Raw genomic sequence first — 15,439 nt, forward strand, 5'->3', positions numbered from 1 at the left:
ATTAATAACCTCAGATATGCAGAAGACACCACCCTTATGGCAGAAAGTGGAGAAGAACTAAAAAGCTTCTTGATGAAAGTGAAAGAGGAGAGTGAAAAAGTTGGCTTAAAGCTCAACATCCAGGAAACTAAGATCATGGCACCTGGTCCCATCACTTCGTGGGAAATAGATGGGGAAACAGTGGAAACAGTGTCTGACTTTATTTTGGGAGGCTCCAAAATCACTGCAGATGGTGATTGCAGCCATGAAATTAAAAGACACTTACTCCTTGGAAGAAAAGCTGTGACCAACCTAGACAGCATATTAAAAAGCAGAGACATTACTTTGCCAACAAATGTCTGTCCAGTCAAGCTTATGGTTTTTCTAACCTTTGTCAAAAATCCACCGTCTGAAAATGCAATTGTATATATGTGCTACATCAGAGTTTCTAACACAATTAAAAGAAATATATAAACATAAAGTAATCTTTCATTGTTATTTCTTGATATGAAGGCAGCAGCAAGATGGTCCAGCTATTTGGCTTCCTGTGTCTAGGTTTACTTTATCTAATGTGAGTTGGCTTATTTAATCTGTTTACTGAAGGCTGTAGAATAACTGAGCTGGTTCAGATACTTGGTTTGGTTTACTGAAATATGATTCAAAGTTGCAAAAAGCCATTGTTAAGTGAGTTATCAGACAGTTTTATCAAAACACTTTCAACTGTTGTGTGATATTACAGGTGGAACAATTAGCTATTATTTTGAAAAGTTTTACAGGCATGCTTTCTTTATGTGTTATACTCAATCACAGCTCAGTCACATTACTTTGCTATTCATGACAAATTATCCTGAAATACACTGAACTTTGTAGGCCAAACTGAACTATCTGTTATATACATAAACTCTCAATTCTTTGAAAATATTTTCAACTCAGAGACAAAAAGAGTGTTTACATTTACTGAAAATGTTGATGATTTTCAACAGTCATTTAAAATCTGTTTCTATAAAGCTCTAGTATATGCAGAGCATTCGGGAGTCTACCAAATATGCTTCCAAATTATTTCTCTTTCTTAGGGTAAGAATGATACAGAATCCCCCAAATATAGGGTGGCTAGTTTTTATGGGCTGGGTATTTTCATAGGCTAACAAGTGTGAAGATTATTCCAGCTATTTTAAGGAAGGGACAAGGATTTCTAGAAGTTGAGCCACCACCCACTTTTTCCCATTTTACGGTCGGCCTAGGAACTGTCATGGCACCCGGCAGTGTCCTTTAGCCTACTAGTAAATCACAATGAGCATAAATGAGACTCGAGATCTACTGGAAGTCAACTCTCCCACCATTGGGGAGCTACTTGGTTCTAACCAGTTTATGTCTTATCCTCAACAGCTGTATCATTCTTTCAAAAGTTATGCATTGCCCACTACCCTCCTGTTGAACTATGATCAGTTTTTTTTTTTTTTAAATACCCAAGTGATTTGTGTTAAACTGAATTTGAGAACCCGAAGGTAGGTCAAGAAGGGTAAAAATTAACATCTTTGTCTAACATCTTTTAACTGGAAATAAAACATTGAAACATGGGTTTCAATGCAAACCAATTTAGTTTTAGAAACATCACACTTTTCTGCCACTCATAGTAAAAAACAGATGAGAGGGACAGAAATACCTCGGGTATAAGGTAAAAAGCAATAAATTTAGAAATCAGAAAAAACTTTTAATAGCATTGCTAGTGCTACTATTTTGACTATCTCACAGATGGCTTCATGGTGTAGTAAGATTTTATTTTTGGTAATATCGTATACCAATATACTATATATTCTATAATATAATATAGAAGAAGAGAGTAACAAGGGTGAAAATAAAGAAGGGTGATATTATGGGGTATTTATTGGCATTTTGAGGAAATCTCTATTATTAAGAAAAATTAAACTAAATATTGACTGCAAGTCTTGGAAGTAAGTTTTGTAAGTCTGTCTGGTTGCAATAGAAAACCGCAGACTGAGTGTTTATAAGTGACAGAAACGTATTTCTCACAGCCATAGAGTCTGGAAGTCTGAGATCAGAATGCTAGCATTGTCACGTGAGAATTCTCCTCAAGATCATAGACTTCTTCTTGTACCCTCATGTGGAAGAAAGAACTACAGAGTTTTGTGAGATCTCTTTTATAAGAGCACTAATCCCATTCATGAGAATGCAGCTTAACAACCACTGTTGGGGAGCAAAATTTGCTACCCCAAATGTCTTTTCAGCATGCCAATTATTTCCAGCTGAAAGCAATCCAGACCCAGAAACTTGGGCGCAGGGCTCATGGGGAGGGACTTTCCCTTTAGTTATCTCAAGAATTTAAATAGAAGGTCTGTTCCCAGAATAGAGCTGTTACCAGACAGATCTATAAAGAATACTAGATAAGTGTGGTGAGAGGGAATTCTAGGCAGAGCCTAAAAGTCAGAGTCTATCCTGTGGCCCATTGTCTTTGCCTGGCCCAGCGAACATTTTTTTCTTTTTCAACCAAACACTTGCTTTTATATCTCTATGTCAGTTGCCTTCCTCACCTCTAAAGTCCCAAATCACTACCCTCAAATTCCTTTTGTCTTTAGCAGAAGATGGTAAGAGTTTTGGCCATTTTGGTGAGTTACTTGGTTCTCCTAGGTCTCTCCCCTGTAAGCATATTATTAAGCTTTGGTTTGATTTTCTCCTGTTAATTTATCTCATGTCAGCTTAATTCTTAGACCACCCAGAAGAGCCTAGAAGGATGGATGAGAGTTTCTTCCTCCACAATGCCAGCCAAAGCTTCCACCTTCTAACACTATCACATTGGGCATTAGATTTCCAACATGTGAACTGACAGTGAACAGAAACTTTGAGACCATAGCGTTATTCACAGAGATTGGAACTTTCTAATAAGCCACCATTCTGACTTAGACTAAGGAAAGATGTCACAACTGTTTAGGGTCATCTTCTCAGTCAGTAAAGAATCTGCCTGCAGTGCAGGAGACCCAGGTTTGATCCCTGGGTTGGGAAGATTCCCTGGAGAAGGAAATGGCGACCCACTCCAGTATCAATCTCATGGACAAAGGAGCCTGGTGGGCTGCAGTCCATGGGGTCACAAAGAGCTGGGCATGACTGAGCAACTAACACTTACTTATTTACTTATGAAGGCAATGTGTTAAACATTTCACATGTTTTAAACATGTGAAATGAGATGGCAATTAATTGAGAAACTTGGGCAACATAGAAGTTTGATGAAGATGGAAGAAGATCTGTAACTGAAGAAGAGTACAATATGACTAAATCTAAAGATCATGAGATTCCAGATACAAACAGAAATGACAGTGTTGTGATATAAAAGACAACGAAGATGAGTGATAATAGGATGTTGTTTGACTTGCCAAGAAGATGGTTATTGGTAATATTCTTATATGATAGCATCAGAGAAATATTGGAGGTGGGAGCCTGATTGAATATTGTTATGAATTTAGTAATGAGCAAGCAACAAAAATGAAAATATTCCATTCTATGAAGAATATTGACTGTCTAGAAAAATAGAAAATGGTAAGCCAGTAAGACAGCACATTGATGGAGGCTGTTTTTTGGGGAATTAAGGAATCATATTTGCTTTCTTATGTCTCTCCCCTAACTGCATAATTATATCCATTTGCACTAGCTATTGTAACCATCACTTTTATCCTCTCTTTGCACACCTGAATAGAAGCTCTTATATCGCAGAACTTTTTGTATAGACCCACATGATAACCTTCCATTTTATGTTTTCTTTTTCCATGTATATTTCTCCAACTGAACTATAAACTCTTGAGTAAGAGTTCTATGTTTTATTTGCCTCAACAGTCACAGAAACTCATTAGAGATCAATAAGTGACTCAATCAATTATTTTTCATGTTTATGATAGTTAAATTATTTCTAGTGTTTACTTTTGATCAATAAATGACTCAGTCAACTATTTTTCATATTTATTATAGTTATAATTATTTCCAGCATTTACTTCAGATAAATGTTTATGAAAATGGTGGAAAGAAAATGGAAAAACTGAGATATTGAAAATTGTATTCTACTTAGATGCATAAAAATTCTATGATATACAAACTGTAAAACAAATGTGGTGCTGGTAGTCAAAATGCATAGTTCTATTTTTTGACAAACCATTGTGTACTTCTAATATAATCTACATTTCATTCTTCCCTAGGCTACACTATAAATCTAGAGGTTCCGTTGGTTTAGGCACTGGGGTTGCTGCCCTGATTTCCCAAGAAATATCTATTTTTACAAATTAAAAAAAAAGATCATGAAAGATACTCATAAATTATTGAAAAACATCAAAATAAATTAACGTAATGCAATATTGATTCAGGAAACCTAGGGGGGGAAAAAGCTGAAGTCTCCTTTTGTTTACAAGTCAACCTCAAGAATGAGGTGACTCTGACTGTATTAAATTGTTAATACATCTGTAACAAGCAGAGAAAGAGATCTCTTGGCAGACGATTTTAGCAAGAAGAACTTAGAAACACTAACCCGATGATAGACTCTTAGACTGATGAGAGAATGCCGGAAATGAAGCAAAAGGGTCATCACCAATTCATCATCACCAATTTATCACCAGTTCATCATCACCAATTCATCATCACCATCACCAATTCATCATCATCAATTGATTCATCATCATCAGATGATGATGATGAATTCCCCTCTATATGATCTCGGGTGGCCTTGGCCTGCAACGGCTCGGAGTGAGGCTTGGGTTCCCAGACAGAGATTGGGCTAGGTCACAGTGGTGAAAGTACCAGATCCTAGCCACTAGACCAGTGGTCAGTGACAAGGGAACTGGCCCTTCATCTTTGCAGAAAAGAATTTCCACAAAGACAAAGTAGTGTAGCAAATAAAGTATTTATTAAGAGGAAAATAAGAACAGTACGTGTGAATAGACACATTAGGCAGACACAGGAGAGAGTCTCTGAGTAGCACCCTCAGGGCACTTTGAATTACTTTTGTGGGGTATTTCTTGCATTTTGAGTAGCCTGGTTCACAGTCCATGTTTGGTATATATCAGGATCTTCCCATGGGTACACATGCATCTCTTAGCCAACATGGATTTTACCGAAAAGGAAATGGGCACCCCTTGATATATCTCCCCTTTGGCCTCCAAGGAGGCTTTCTGTGAATGTGTGTTCAGGGAGGTCTCCTGACTTTGGGAACAAGAAATATGTGGTCTGGGCAGGGCCCAGCCTCCTCCCTTAATTGTCCTGTTATTCTTGTCTTGGAGTTTCAGTCCATAGGGAATGCATCTCCAATTGTTTTACCTCGGGCAGAGAGGGGGGCATCTACTTCCAACCTGACATGTATGGTTGAATAGAAAATAAATGAATCAAGATGACTCCCCAGAGAATTAAGTCTAGGATATTTGCATGGTCTTTACTTTTAAATGATGTAACTTTTAATTCTATATAGAAGTTTACTATACACTTGTTATCTGTTGACTTAGAGTTGTCTCTGCATTAATTGAAGACAAATATAAAATGAAACAAAAACCAGGATTATATTTTAGAGATAACATCTACATCCAACTTCAAAGGCTTTCATCAGTGACTGAATGTGAGCTGTTCTGGACATGATCACGCATATTAAAGGTTAGTTGATAAAAGACTTTCCAAAGCAAACAAGAGTTTGAAAGCTTTTATATAGGCTGGAAAAAACTGTCCTCATGTTTGTTTCCTTAGGACTCCATACTATGTTCATACACAGTTGATACTTAACAAGCACTTGAAAGATTGAATGGACAAATTTAAATTATAGAAGTCAACATAAATATTTGAACAAGAGAAAAGTTGAATATTCTCCAACTATATTTGTTGCACATTCTAAAGAGATGGGATAAGACAAACAGCGCCTGGGTTAAATGTTTGCAGAGGTAGGAGAAATCCTGAACTATGAAAGACACAATCGTGGCAGCACTTGGGGAGCAGCTGGATACAAAGGGAAAGAAAAGAAGATATCAAAGAGAAGGCCAAGTTTACTGACACAGTAAGCCATTACATGTCATTAAAAAATGATGAGCTGTTCCAGTTTGGGAGCAAAAATATATTGAGTCAATTTCCAAGAAATAATCTCCTAAATCACATTGAATGCTGTGTTTTCTATAAAAGCATGCTGGGTTTCTTTCATTTCCAGATGCCATAGTCTGTTCTTTTTTTTTTTTTCCAAAAGTGCAACTACTATAATTCAATCATCTAAGCATTCAAGTTCTGTTTGTGTCCCCTGGCCTGTCTCCAGAGCCAAACTGAGTCACTAGACTGCACAACTGTTCATAATATGATTGACCAAGCTAATGGTCTGGCATCATACAGAAAGAGCTAATGATTTCTAATTTATATTCTCCCTATAATTATTAAACTTTGTACAAATGGGACACAATAGTGGGAGTTTCTATGATCATTTTCAAACACAATAAAATAACCTGTCATCACATATTCTTACATGTTCTGTTGAGAAACTCTAAAAAGAAATCAGTTCAGTTCAGTCACTCAGTCATGTCCAACTCTTTGTGACTCCATGAACCGCAGCACACCAGGCCTCCCTGTCCATCACCAGCTCCTGGAATTTACCCAAACTCATGTCCATCGAGTTGGTGATGCCATCCAACCATCTCATTCTCTGTCCTCTCCTTCTCCTCCTGCCCTCAGTCTTTCCCAGCATCAGGGTCTTTTCCGGTGAGTCAGTTCTTTGCATCAGGTGCCCCAAGTATTGGAGTTTCAGTGCTTCAACATCAGTCCTTCCAATGAACACCCAGGACTGATCTCCTTTAGGATGGACCGATTGGATCTCCTTGCAGTCCAAGGGACTCTCAAGAGTCTTCTCCAGTACCACAGTTCAAAAGCATCAATTCTTTGGCACTTAGCTTTCTTTATAGTCCAACTCTCACATCCAAACAAGACTTCTGGAAAAACCATAGCCTTGACTAGATGGACCTTTGTTGACAAAGTAATGTCTGCTTTTTAATTGCTATCTAGGTTGGTCATAACTTTCTTTCCAAGGAATAAGCATCTTTTAATTTCATGCTGCAATAACCATATACAGTGATTTTGGAGCCCCCCAAAATATAGTCAGCCACTGTTTCTGCTGTTTCCCCATCTATTTCCCATGGAGTGATGGGACCAGATGACATGATCTTAGATTTCTGATTGTTGAGCTTTAAGCCAACTTTTTCACTCTCCTCTTTTTTTTTTTTTCTCCTCTTTTACTTTCATCAAAAGGCTGTTTAGTTCTTCTTCATTTTCTGCCATAAGGGTGGTGTCATCTGCATATCTGAGGTTATTGATATTTCCCCCGGCAATCTTGATTCCAGCTTGTGCTTCTTCCTGCCCAGAGTTTCTCATGATGTACTCTGCATAGAAGTTAAATAAGCAGGGTGACAATATACAGCCTTGACATACTCCTTTTCCTATTTGGAACCAGTCTGCTGTTCCATGTCCAGTTCTAACTGTTGCTTCCTGACCTGCATATGGGTTTCTCAAGAGGCAGGTCAGGTGGTCTGGAATTCCCATCTCCTTCAGAATTTTCCACAGTTTATTGTGGTCCACACAGTCAAAGGTTTTGGCATAGTAAATAAAGCTGAAATATTTCCTAAATTTTATTTCTAGAAACGGGGCAAATGAAGGAAATAGACATTGTCAAGACTCAGAAGTCTACAGAGGAAATGGAAACCAGTTAGATATCAAGTATTATTTTGTTTACCAAGCCCATGCTGTCTCCTGTAACACAAGTTGAACCAGGTGATTAGCAATATATTTGTATACTCTTCTAGGAATAAACTTGTCTCAATTTTCATGCTTTTTAAAATACCAAATTTCAGTGAGTTTTCTGAGAAGAAAAGAAAAAGAGAGAGAGGAAGAGAGAGAGAGAAAGAAAAAAGGCAAGAAAGAAAGAAAATGTATATCAATCTTAAATATAGAGTGAGGCCAATTTTTATAATTAACAGTAGCAATATCAACAACATTTACAGGTAACATATTCAGGTACTGTACTGATTTAAGTCTGTTAACTAGTTCAGGCTCATTCTACTCACTGCACGATAGACCAATAAATCCAAGATGGTGTTGAGCAAAGAATATGACTTTATTCAGAGAGCAGGCTGACCAATAAGATGGCAGACTAATGTCTCAAAATAACATCTTGTCAGGGCCTGGGAACCAGATTCTTTTATGGATCAGAGATGGGGGGAGTTGACGAAACAAAGTAGAAAGACCATTTAAAATTTCCACATTTCTACTAGACTGTCAAGCCCCAGACAGGGGGATGTTTTCGTTTCACTTTCTCAGTCATTTCACAGGTGGTATGAAATGGAATATCACCTGTCATATCAATAAACAAAGATGCCCCAGGGATTTGCAATTCTAGCATCCCCACGTACGAATTTCTGAGCCATGCTAGTAAGCAGCAAATGAGGTGCACCATTCCTACACAAAGGACTCAAGAATGTGAGTCCTTCACAGGTGGGCAGGGTCAGGTTACCTCTCTGTGAGCCAAACAAAGGCACCCTAGCTCAAGGGTCTGTTGCTGGGGGTGGCGGGCAGTGTGTAAGCAGAGCTCCCTGAGACAGGCCATCATGTGTGACTATAATAACAAAAGCAGCAGAATAAGAGTTAAAGTCACAGAAGAAGACTCCAATATGGAGTCAAAATTAACCCTTCCCAGTTACAAATTCATTAAACTGTCGACTAAAAAAGATGCACAACTTGAGAGCTGCGAGTTTTATTTAGGGCAAAATGAGGACTGCAGCCTGGAGGCAGCATCTCAGACAGCGCTGAAAGACTGCTCCAAAGAGGTAGTGGGGGAATATATAAGGTTTAGGTGAAGGGAGAGTTCAATGTCATTAAGCAACCAGTGTACAAAAGGTTTTTTGTTAATCATGTGGATCTGATGTCATCATGAAGGGATTTAGTGCTTCTCTAGATTTGAGGAGATGCAAGGATTGAGATCATAAAATCTGTTCCTAAAAACATCCAACTATCTAAAGACCTGTCTCACCAGATTCCTGGGAGCACAGAGAACCTCACTCCACCCTGAACTCCTTCAGGGGCTGTTGCAGGTCAACAGCTATAGCAGCATGGGGTTCAGTCTCCCTAGAGACGGAACAATGCAAATGCTTTTTTGTTCAATCTTTGGCCTTTGCTCTTGGTAAGTTCCAATTTGGAGTTGACAAAATGTAGCATAGAAATGATAGTATTGAGGATTTTGCTCTTTTCTGCCTTTTCCCCAAAATACTTTTCTGAACCCTGTGAAAGGTAGCCAAGAAGTCAGAACACATCCTGAGAAGGACAGTGGCTCTAAATACCTAAGGTCAGTAAAGCTAAGATTTAAAAATCTCGTTCTTTGCATTTGTTCAGTCACTACTTCAACTCCTGGAGCCAAGAACTATGAATGAGCAAGTTACTCATTCTCTGTGGTATTCAGTTTCCTCATCTATAAATGTTGGTTAAACTCGATTCTTACTTCACAGTTCTATAACTGGAAGTTGTAAAATGTGATAACAAATGCCATTGACTTCTGGTGTTCAGAAACTAAGTCCACCCCTTACCAGATGTGTGACTTTGAAAAATTTGCCTGACCTGCCTTTGTTTCAGTTTCCTCATTTTTAAAAAAAGGGAGGGGGGGGGGACAAACTACTTGTTTCATTGATTTGACAGAATCAAATATCAAAATTCTTGTAATAAATATAGTTGAGAACCTAGCCCAGGGAAGCACTCAATAAATGTTGGTCATTGAAACATATGCTCATTTTCAGACCACACTCATGGAAATATTAATTTCTTTGCTTTCTATAGTTTAATTTATTCTTGGTTTTTTGCTTTGCTCAAGAGCAGAATTAAATTAGTCATGATTGAAGCTGAATCTAGTCTCTGTACCATTACAATGAATTAACTTTTGGAGACAGAGTTTTGGGTGAAGTAGAAAACAATGGCTTTATTGCTTTGCCAGGCAAAGAGGGCAAATCAGCCTAATGTCCTCAAAACTGTGTCCCAACCTGGATTAGATAGTGAGAAGTTTTAAAGTAATGGTTCAAAGGAGGAGTTATCAGTTCGTGGATATTTTTCTGATTGGTTGGTGGTGAGGTAAGTAAAAGCATCATCAACCTGGTTCCAACCAGTGTAGGATTTATGTGCTTGTTGGCAGCATACCTGTTAATTTCTCCCACTTGGTGGAAGTTTCAGTATCTGCAAAACATCTCAAACATATTGTTGTGTATGCCTTAATGGGAAACCATGACTTTTGCTCCAAGGTTGCACTATTGTTTTCTTAACTGTTTCTCCCTCATCTCTGCATCCCCTCCCTCCCCAAATTAACAACTGTTTGAACCCATTCCTTGCAAATTAGGGAAGGTCTAGGAGGCTGAATGTAATCAAGAAATTTTTCTGTAATCAAGAAATGGGGAACACGGAAAGGCTTTTTTTGTTCCCAAGAGCCCCACAAGGTCTTGTTAGGTATTACAGTTATTTGGTGTGTGTGTGTGTATGTGTGTGAGTGTGTGTGTATGAGTGTGTGTATTAGTCACTCAGTCATGTCCAACTCTTTGTGATCCCATGGACTATAACCCTCCAGGCTCCTCTGTCCATGGAATTCTCCGGGCAGGAATACAGGTTCGGTTCACTTCAGTCACTCAGTCATGTCTGACTCTTAGCGACCCCATGGACTACACCATGCCAGCCTTCCCTGTTCATCACCAACTCCCAGAGCTTACTCAAATTCATGTCCATCGAGTCAGTGATGCTATCCAACGTCTCATCCTTTGTCGTCCACTTCTCCTGCCTTCAATCTTTCCCAACATCATGGTCTTTTCAAATGAGTCAGTTCTTCGCATCAGGTAGCCAAATTATTAGAGTTTCAGCTTTAACATCAGTCCTTCTGATGAATATTCAGGACTTATTTCCTTTAGGATGGACTGGTTGGATCTCCTTGCAGTCAAGGGACTCTCAAGAGTCTTCTCCAACACCACAGTTCAAAGGCATCAGTTCTCTGATGGTCAGCTTTCTTTATAGTCCAACTCTCACATCCATACATGACTACTGGAAAAACCATAGCTTTGACTAGACAGACCTTTATCAGCAAAGTAATGTCTCCCCTTTTTAATATGCTGTCTAGGTTGGTCATAGCTTTTTTTCCAAGAACCAAGCACCTTTTAATTTAATGGCTGCAGTCACCATCTGCAGTGACTTTGGAGCCCCCCAAAATAAAGTCCATCAGTTTCCATTGTTTCCCCATCTATTTGCCATGAAGTGATGGGACTGGATGCCATGATCATAGTTTCTTGAACGTTGAGTTTTAATCCAACTTTTTCACTCTCCTCTTTCACTTTCCTCAAGAGGCTCTTTAGTGGTTCTTCACTTTCTGCCATAAGTGTGGTGTCATCTGCATATCTGAGGTTATTGATATTTCTCCTGGAAATCTCCTGAAGAATACTGGAGTGAGTATATATTCCCTGCTCCAGTGGATCTTCCCTACCCAAGGATTGAACCTGGATCTCCCATATTGCAGGCAGATTCTTTTACCATCTGAGCCACCAGTTGGTAAACTATATTTCAGTAGGGGGCAAGTTTTCAGTATTTGAAAATTGTATTCTATCTTATCTTGCTGAGTGCTGCTGAAGTAAGTCACTCTGTATGTTTCTCCTTAAAAACAACAACAACAACAACAACAAAACCTCCATTGCTTCTCTAATGAGAACCATGGTGGGCTCATGGCTTATCTAAGAAACTTAGAATCCCTCCAGGTCATAACACAGGAATTGAGATCCAAGTCCCCTCTTTTCTAGAACTGACTCAAATTTACTTATTGTGGAAAAGACCCTGATGCTGGGAAAGAACAAGGGCAGGAGGAGAAGGAGGTGACAGAAGATGGGATAGTTGGATGGCATCATCAGTGCAATGGACATATTTTTGAGCAAACTCCAGGAGATAGTGCAGGACAGGGAAGCCTGGTGTGCTGCAGTTCATGGGGTCACGAAGAGTCAGACATGACTGAGCAACTGAACAGCAACAATTCCTTTTGGAACCGCCATGCTTCTTGTCTAACCCTGTCACTCATAGCTCTGTCTCAGGCAAATATTCCCTCTTTTTAGGGAAAAATCATTTTTCTTTCTTTTCTCACCTTGGTCAGTAAAAAATTAAAATTGGATAGACATTCTTTTTCCAATTCTGAGGCATGAGGTAGGTGAATGCCCCTTATCCCTCAGGGTAAAGCAATTGCAGATTCATTCTCTATTGACTGAAAATCCAAGACAAGAATAGCAGGACAATTAAGGCAGGAGGCTGGACCTTGTCCAGATCACATATTCCTTGTTACCGAAATCAGAAGACCTCCCTGACCACACATGTGCAGAAAGGCTCCTTGAAGGCCAGAGGGGAGTGGTGTCAAGAGATATTCTACCCATACACCTTTCCACTAAAATCCATCTTGGCTAAAACATGCAGGTGTATTCATGGGAAGACTCTGAGATATACCAAATATGGAGTGTGAACCAGGTGAATCAAAATGATTGACCAAAGGAAATACAGAAGAGATACCCCATAAAAGTAATACAAATTACCCCAAGGGTGCAACTCAGCAACTCTCTCTCTCTGCCTGAGTCTGTCTGTGTGTCTATCCACAGATTCTGTACTCCTTTTCCTCTTAATACTTTACTTGCTTCACTACTTTCCATCTTTGTGGAAATTATTTTCTGCAAAGCCAAAAGGCCAGGGTTCTTGTCACTGACCATTGGTCTAGTGGCTAGTATCTAGTGCTTTCACCACCGTGACCCAGCCCAAGCCCCACTCCAAGCCACTCCAGGCAGAGGCCATCTGGGGTCATATCTATTTTAATGTCTCTGAACATTCCTGTATGATTATGTGCCTCCAGGCTTCCCTTCCTAGTACCTTAAGTTTTCCTTTTCAAGTGAAACATCTTAGATTCATCTTAAACGTCTTTCCATTTTCCACTTCTATTATTCAATCCATCAGTATTTTTTTTTTTTTCCTGTCTTTTCCTTCCGGATGTATACAGAATCTGACCAGTTCTCAATTCTCCATGCCATACTGTGATCCATGCCCTGCCTGGACCATGACAGTATTCTCTAAAAACACCAGATGGTCAATACTAAAATTGGATTAATTACACTCTTCATAGTCCAAGATGAAGAAACTCTATACAGTCAGTAAAAACAAAACCTAGAGTTGACTATGGCTTAATTCATGAGCTCCTTGTTATAAATTCAGACATAAATTAAAGAAAGTAGAAAAAAGCACTAGACCATTCACCTATATCAAATCCCTTATGATTATACAGTGGAAGTGGCAAATAAATTCAAGGCATTAGATCTGATAGAATGCCTGAAGAACTATGGACAGAGTTTCTACATTGTATAGGAGGCGGTGACCAAAACTGCCCACAAGAAAAAGAAATGCAACAAGGCAACATGGTTGTTGAAGGAGGTCTTACAAATGGCAAAGAAATGAAGAGAAACAAAAGGCAAAGGAGAAAGGGAAAGATAAACTCAACTAAACACAGAGTTCCAGAGAATAGCAAAGAGAGATAAGAAAGCCTTCTTGAGTGAACAATGCAAAGAAATAGAGGAAAACGATAGAATTGGGTAAGACCACAGATCTCTTCAAGAAAACTGAGATACAAAAGGAATGTTTTGTTCAAAGATGGGCACAATAAAGGGTAAGAACAGCAAGGACATAGCAGAAGCAGAAGAGATTAAGAAGAGCTGGCAAGGATACCCAGAAGAACCATACAATATAGGTCTTAAGGACCCGGATAACCATAGTGGTGTGGTCACTCATCTGGAACCAGACATCCCGGAGTGTGAAGTCCAGTGGGCCTTAGGAAGCATTACTACAAACAAAGTGAGTTGAGGTGGTGGAATTCCAGCCGAGCTATTTCAAATCCTAAAAGATGATCTTGTTAAAGTACTGCAGTCAATATGCCAGGAATTTTGGAAGACTCAGCAGTGGCCACAGGACTGGAAAAGATCAATTTTCACTCCAATCCCCAAAAAGAGCAACGCCAAAGAATGTTCAAATTACCATACAATTATTCTCATTTCACATGCTAGCAAGGTAATGCTCAAAATCCTTCAAGTAAGGCTTCAACAGTATGTGAACTGAGAACTTCCAGATGATACAAGCTGCATTTACAAAAGGCAGAGGAACCAGAAATCAAATAGTCCACATCCATTGTACCATAGAAAAAGAAGGGAGTTCCAGAAAAACATCTACTTCTGCTTCATTGACTACACTAAAACCTTTGATCTTGTGGGTCACAACAAACCGTGGAAAATTCTTTAAGAGATGGGACTATCAGAACACCTTACCTGTCTCCTGACAAAGTTGTATGCAGATCAAGAAGCAACAGTTAGTACCAGACATGGAACAATGGACTAGTTGAAAATTGGAAAAGGAGTATGCCAATGGTGTAATTTGTCACTGTGCTTATTTAACTTTTATGCAGTATGTATTATGCGAAATGTTGGACTGGATGAATCACAAGCTGGAATCAAGATTGCAGAGAGAAATATCAATTACCTCAGATAGGCAGATAATACCACCCTATCGGCAGAAAGAAGAATTAAAGAGCCTCTTAATGAAGGTGAAAGAGGAGAGTGAAAAAGGTGCTTAAAACTCAACGTTCAAAAAACTGAGATCACGGCATCCTGTTCCAAAATTTCATGGCAAATACATGGTGAAAAAATGGAAACATTGACAGATTTTATTTTCTTGGTTTCCTAAATTATTATTGGCAGTGACTACAGCCATGACATTAAAAGACACTTGCTCCTTTGAATAAAAGCTATGACAAACATAGACTTCGTATTAAAAAGCAGAGACATCACTTTGCCGACAAAGTTCTTTCTAGTCAAAGCTATGGTTTTTCCAATAGTCATGTACGGATGTGAGAGTTGGATGGTAAAGAAGGCTGAGCACCAAAGAATATGTGCTTTCAAACTGTGGTGCTGGAGAAGACTCTTGAGAGTCGCTTGGACAACAGGGAGATCAAACCATTCAATCTTAACAGAAATCAACTCTGAATATTCATTGGAAGGACTAATGCTGAAGCTGAAACTCCAATACTTTGGCCACCTGAAGTGAAGCGTCAGCTCATTAAAAGAGACCCTGATGCTAGGAAAGATTGAGGACAGGAGAGGATGTGGGGTCCATCCTTGATCAGGGAGATAAGAGCCCACATGGCTTAGTGTCAAAAAAAAAAGCATAAAACAAAAGCAATATTGTAACAAATTCAATAAGACTTTAAAAATGGTCCACATTAAAAAAAAATCTTTAAAATCAATTCAATAAATAAAAAGTTTGTGTGTGATGAGAAGACTATATAAGACTGAGAAACCCCTTTCCTGTTTATTAGAGAAGAGTCCAGTGTCTAAGGTCAGCTTTCTACTGCTGGAGAAACTCAACAGTATTA

At 38.9% G+C, this 15,439-nt stretch overlaps 1 long non-coding RNA gene across 1 annotated transcript; it reads left to right on the forward strand.

Annotated features, from left to right (window-relative positions):
* The first annotated feature begins 238 nt into the window (after positions 1-238).
* On the forward strand, positions 239-14,940 carry LOC122673455. Its single transcript, XR_006334684.1, has 3 exons — positions 239-340; positions 12,717-12,722; positions 14,879-14,940. It is a non-coding gene; the product is annotated as an uncharacterized LOC122673455 (long non-coding RNA).
* The last annotated feature ends 499 nt before the right edge of the window (positions 14,941-15,439 follow it).

Source organism: Cervus elaphus, chromosome 17, assembly GCF_910594005.1.
Source record: "Cervus elaphus chromosome 17, mCerEla1.1, whole genome shotgun sequence".
In the NCBI taxonomy this organism is placed as follows: domain Eukaryota; kingdom Metazoa; phylum Chordata; class Mammalia; order Artiodactyla; family Cervidae; genus Cervus; species Cervus elaphus.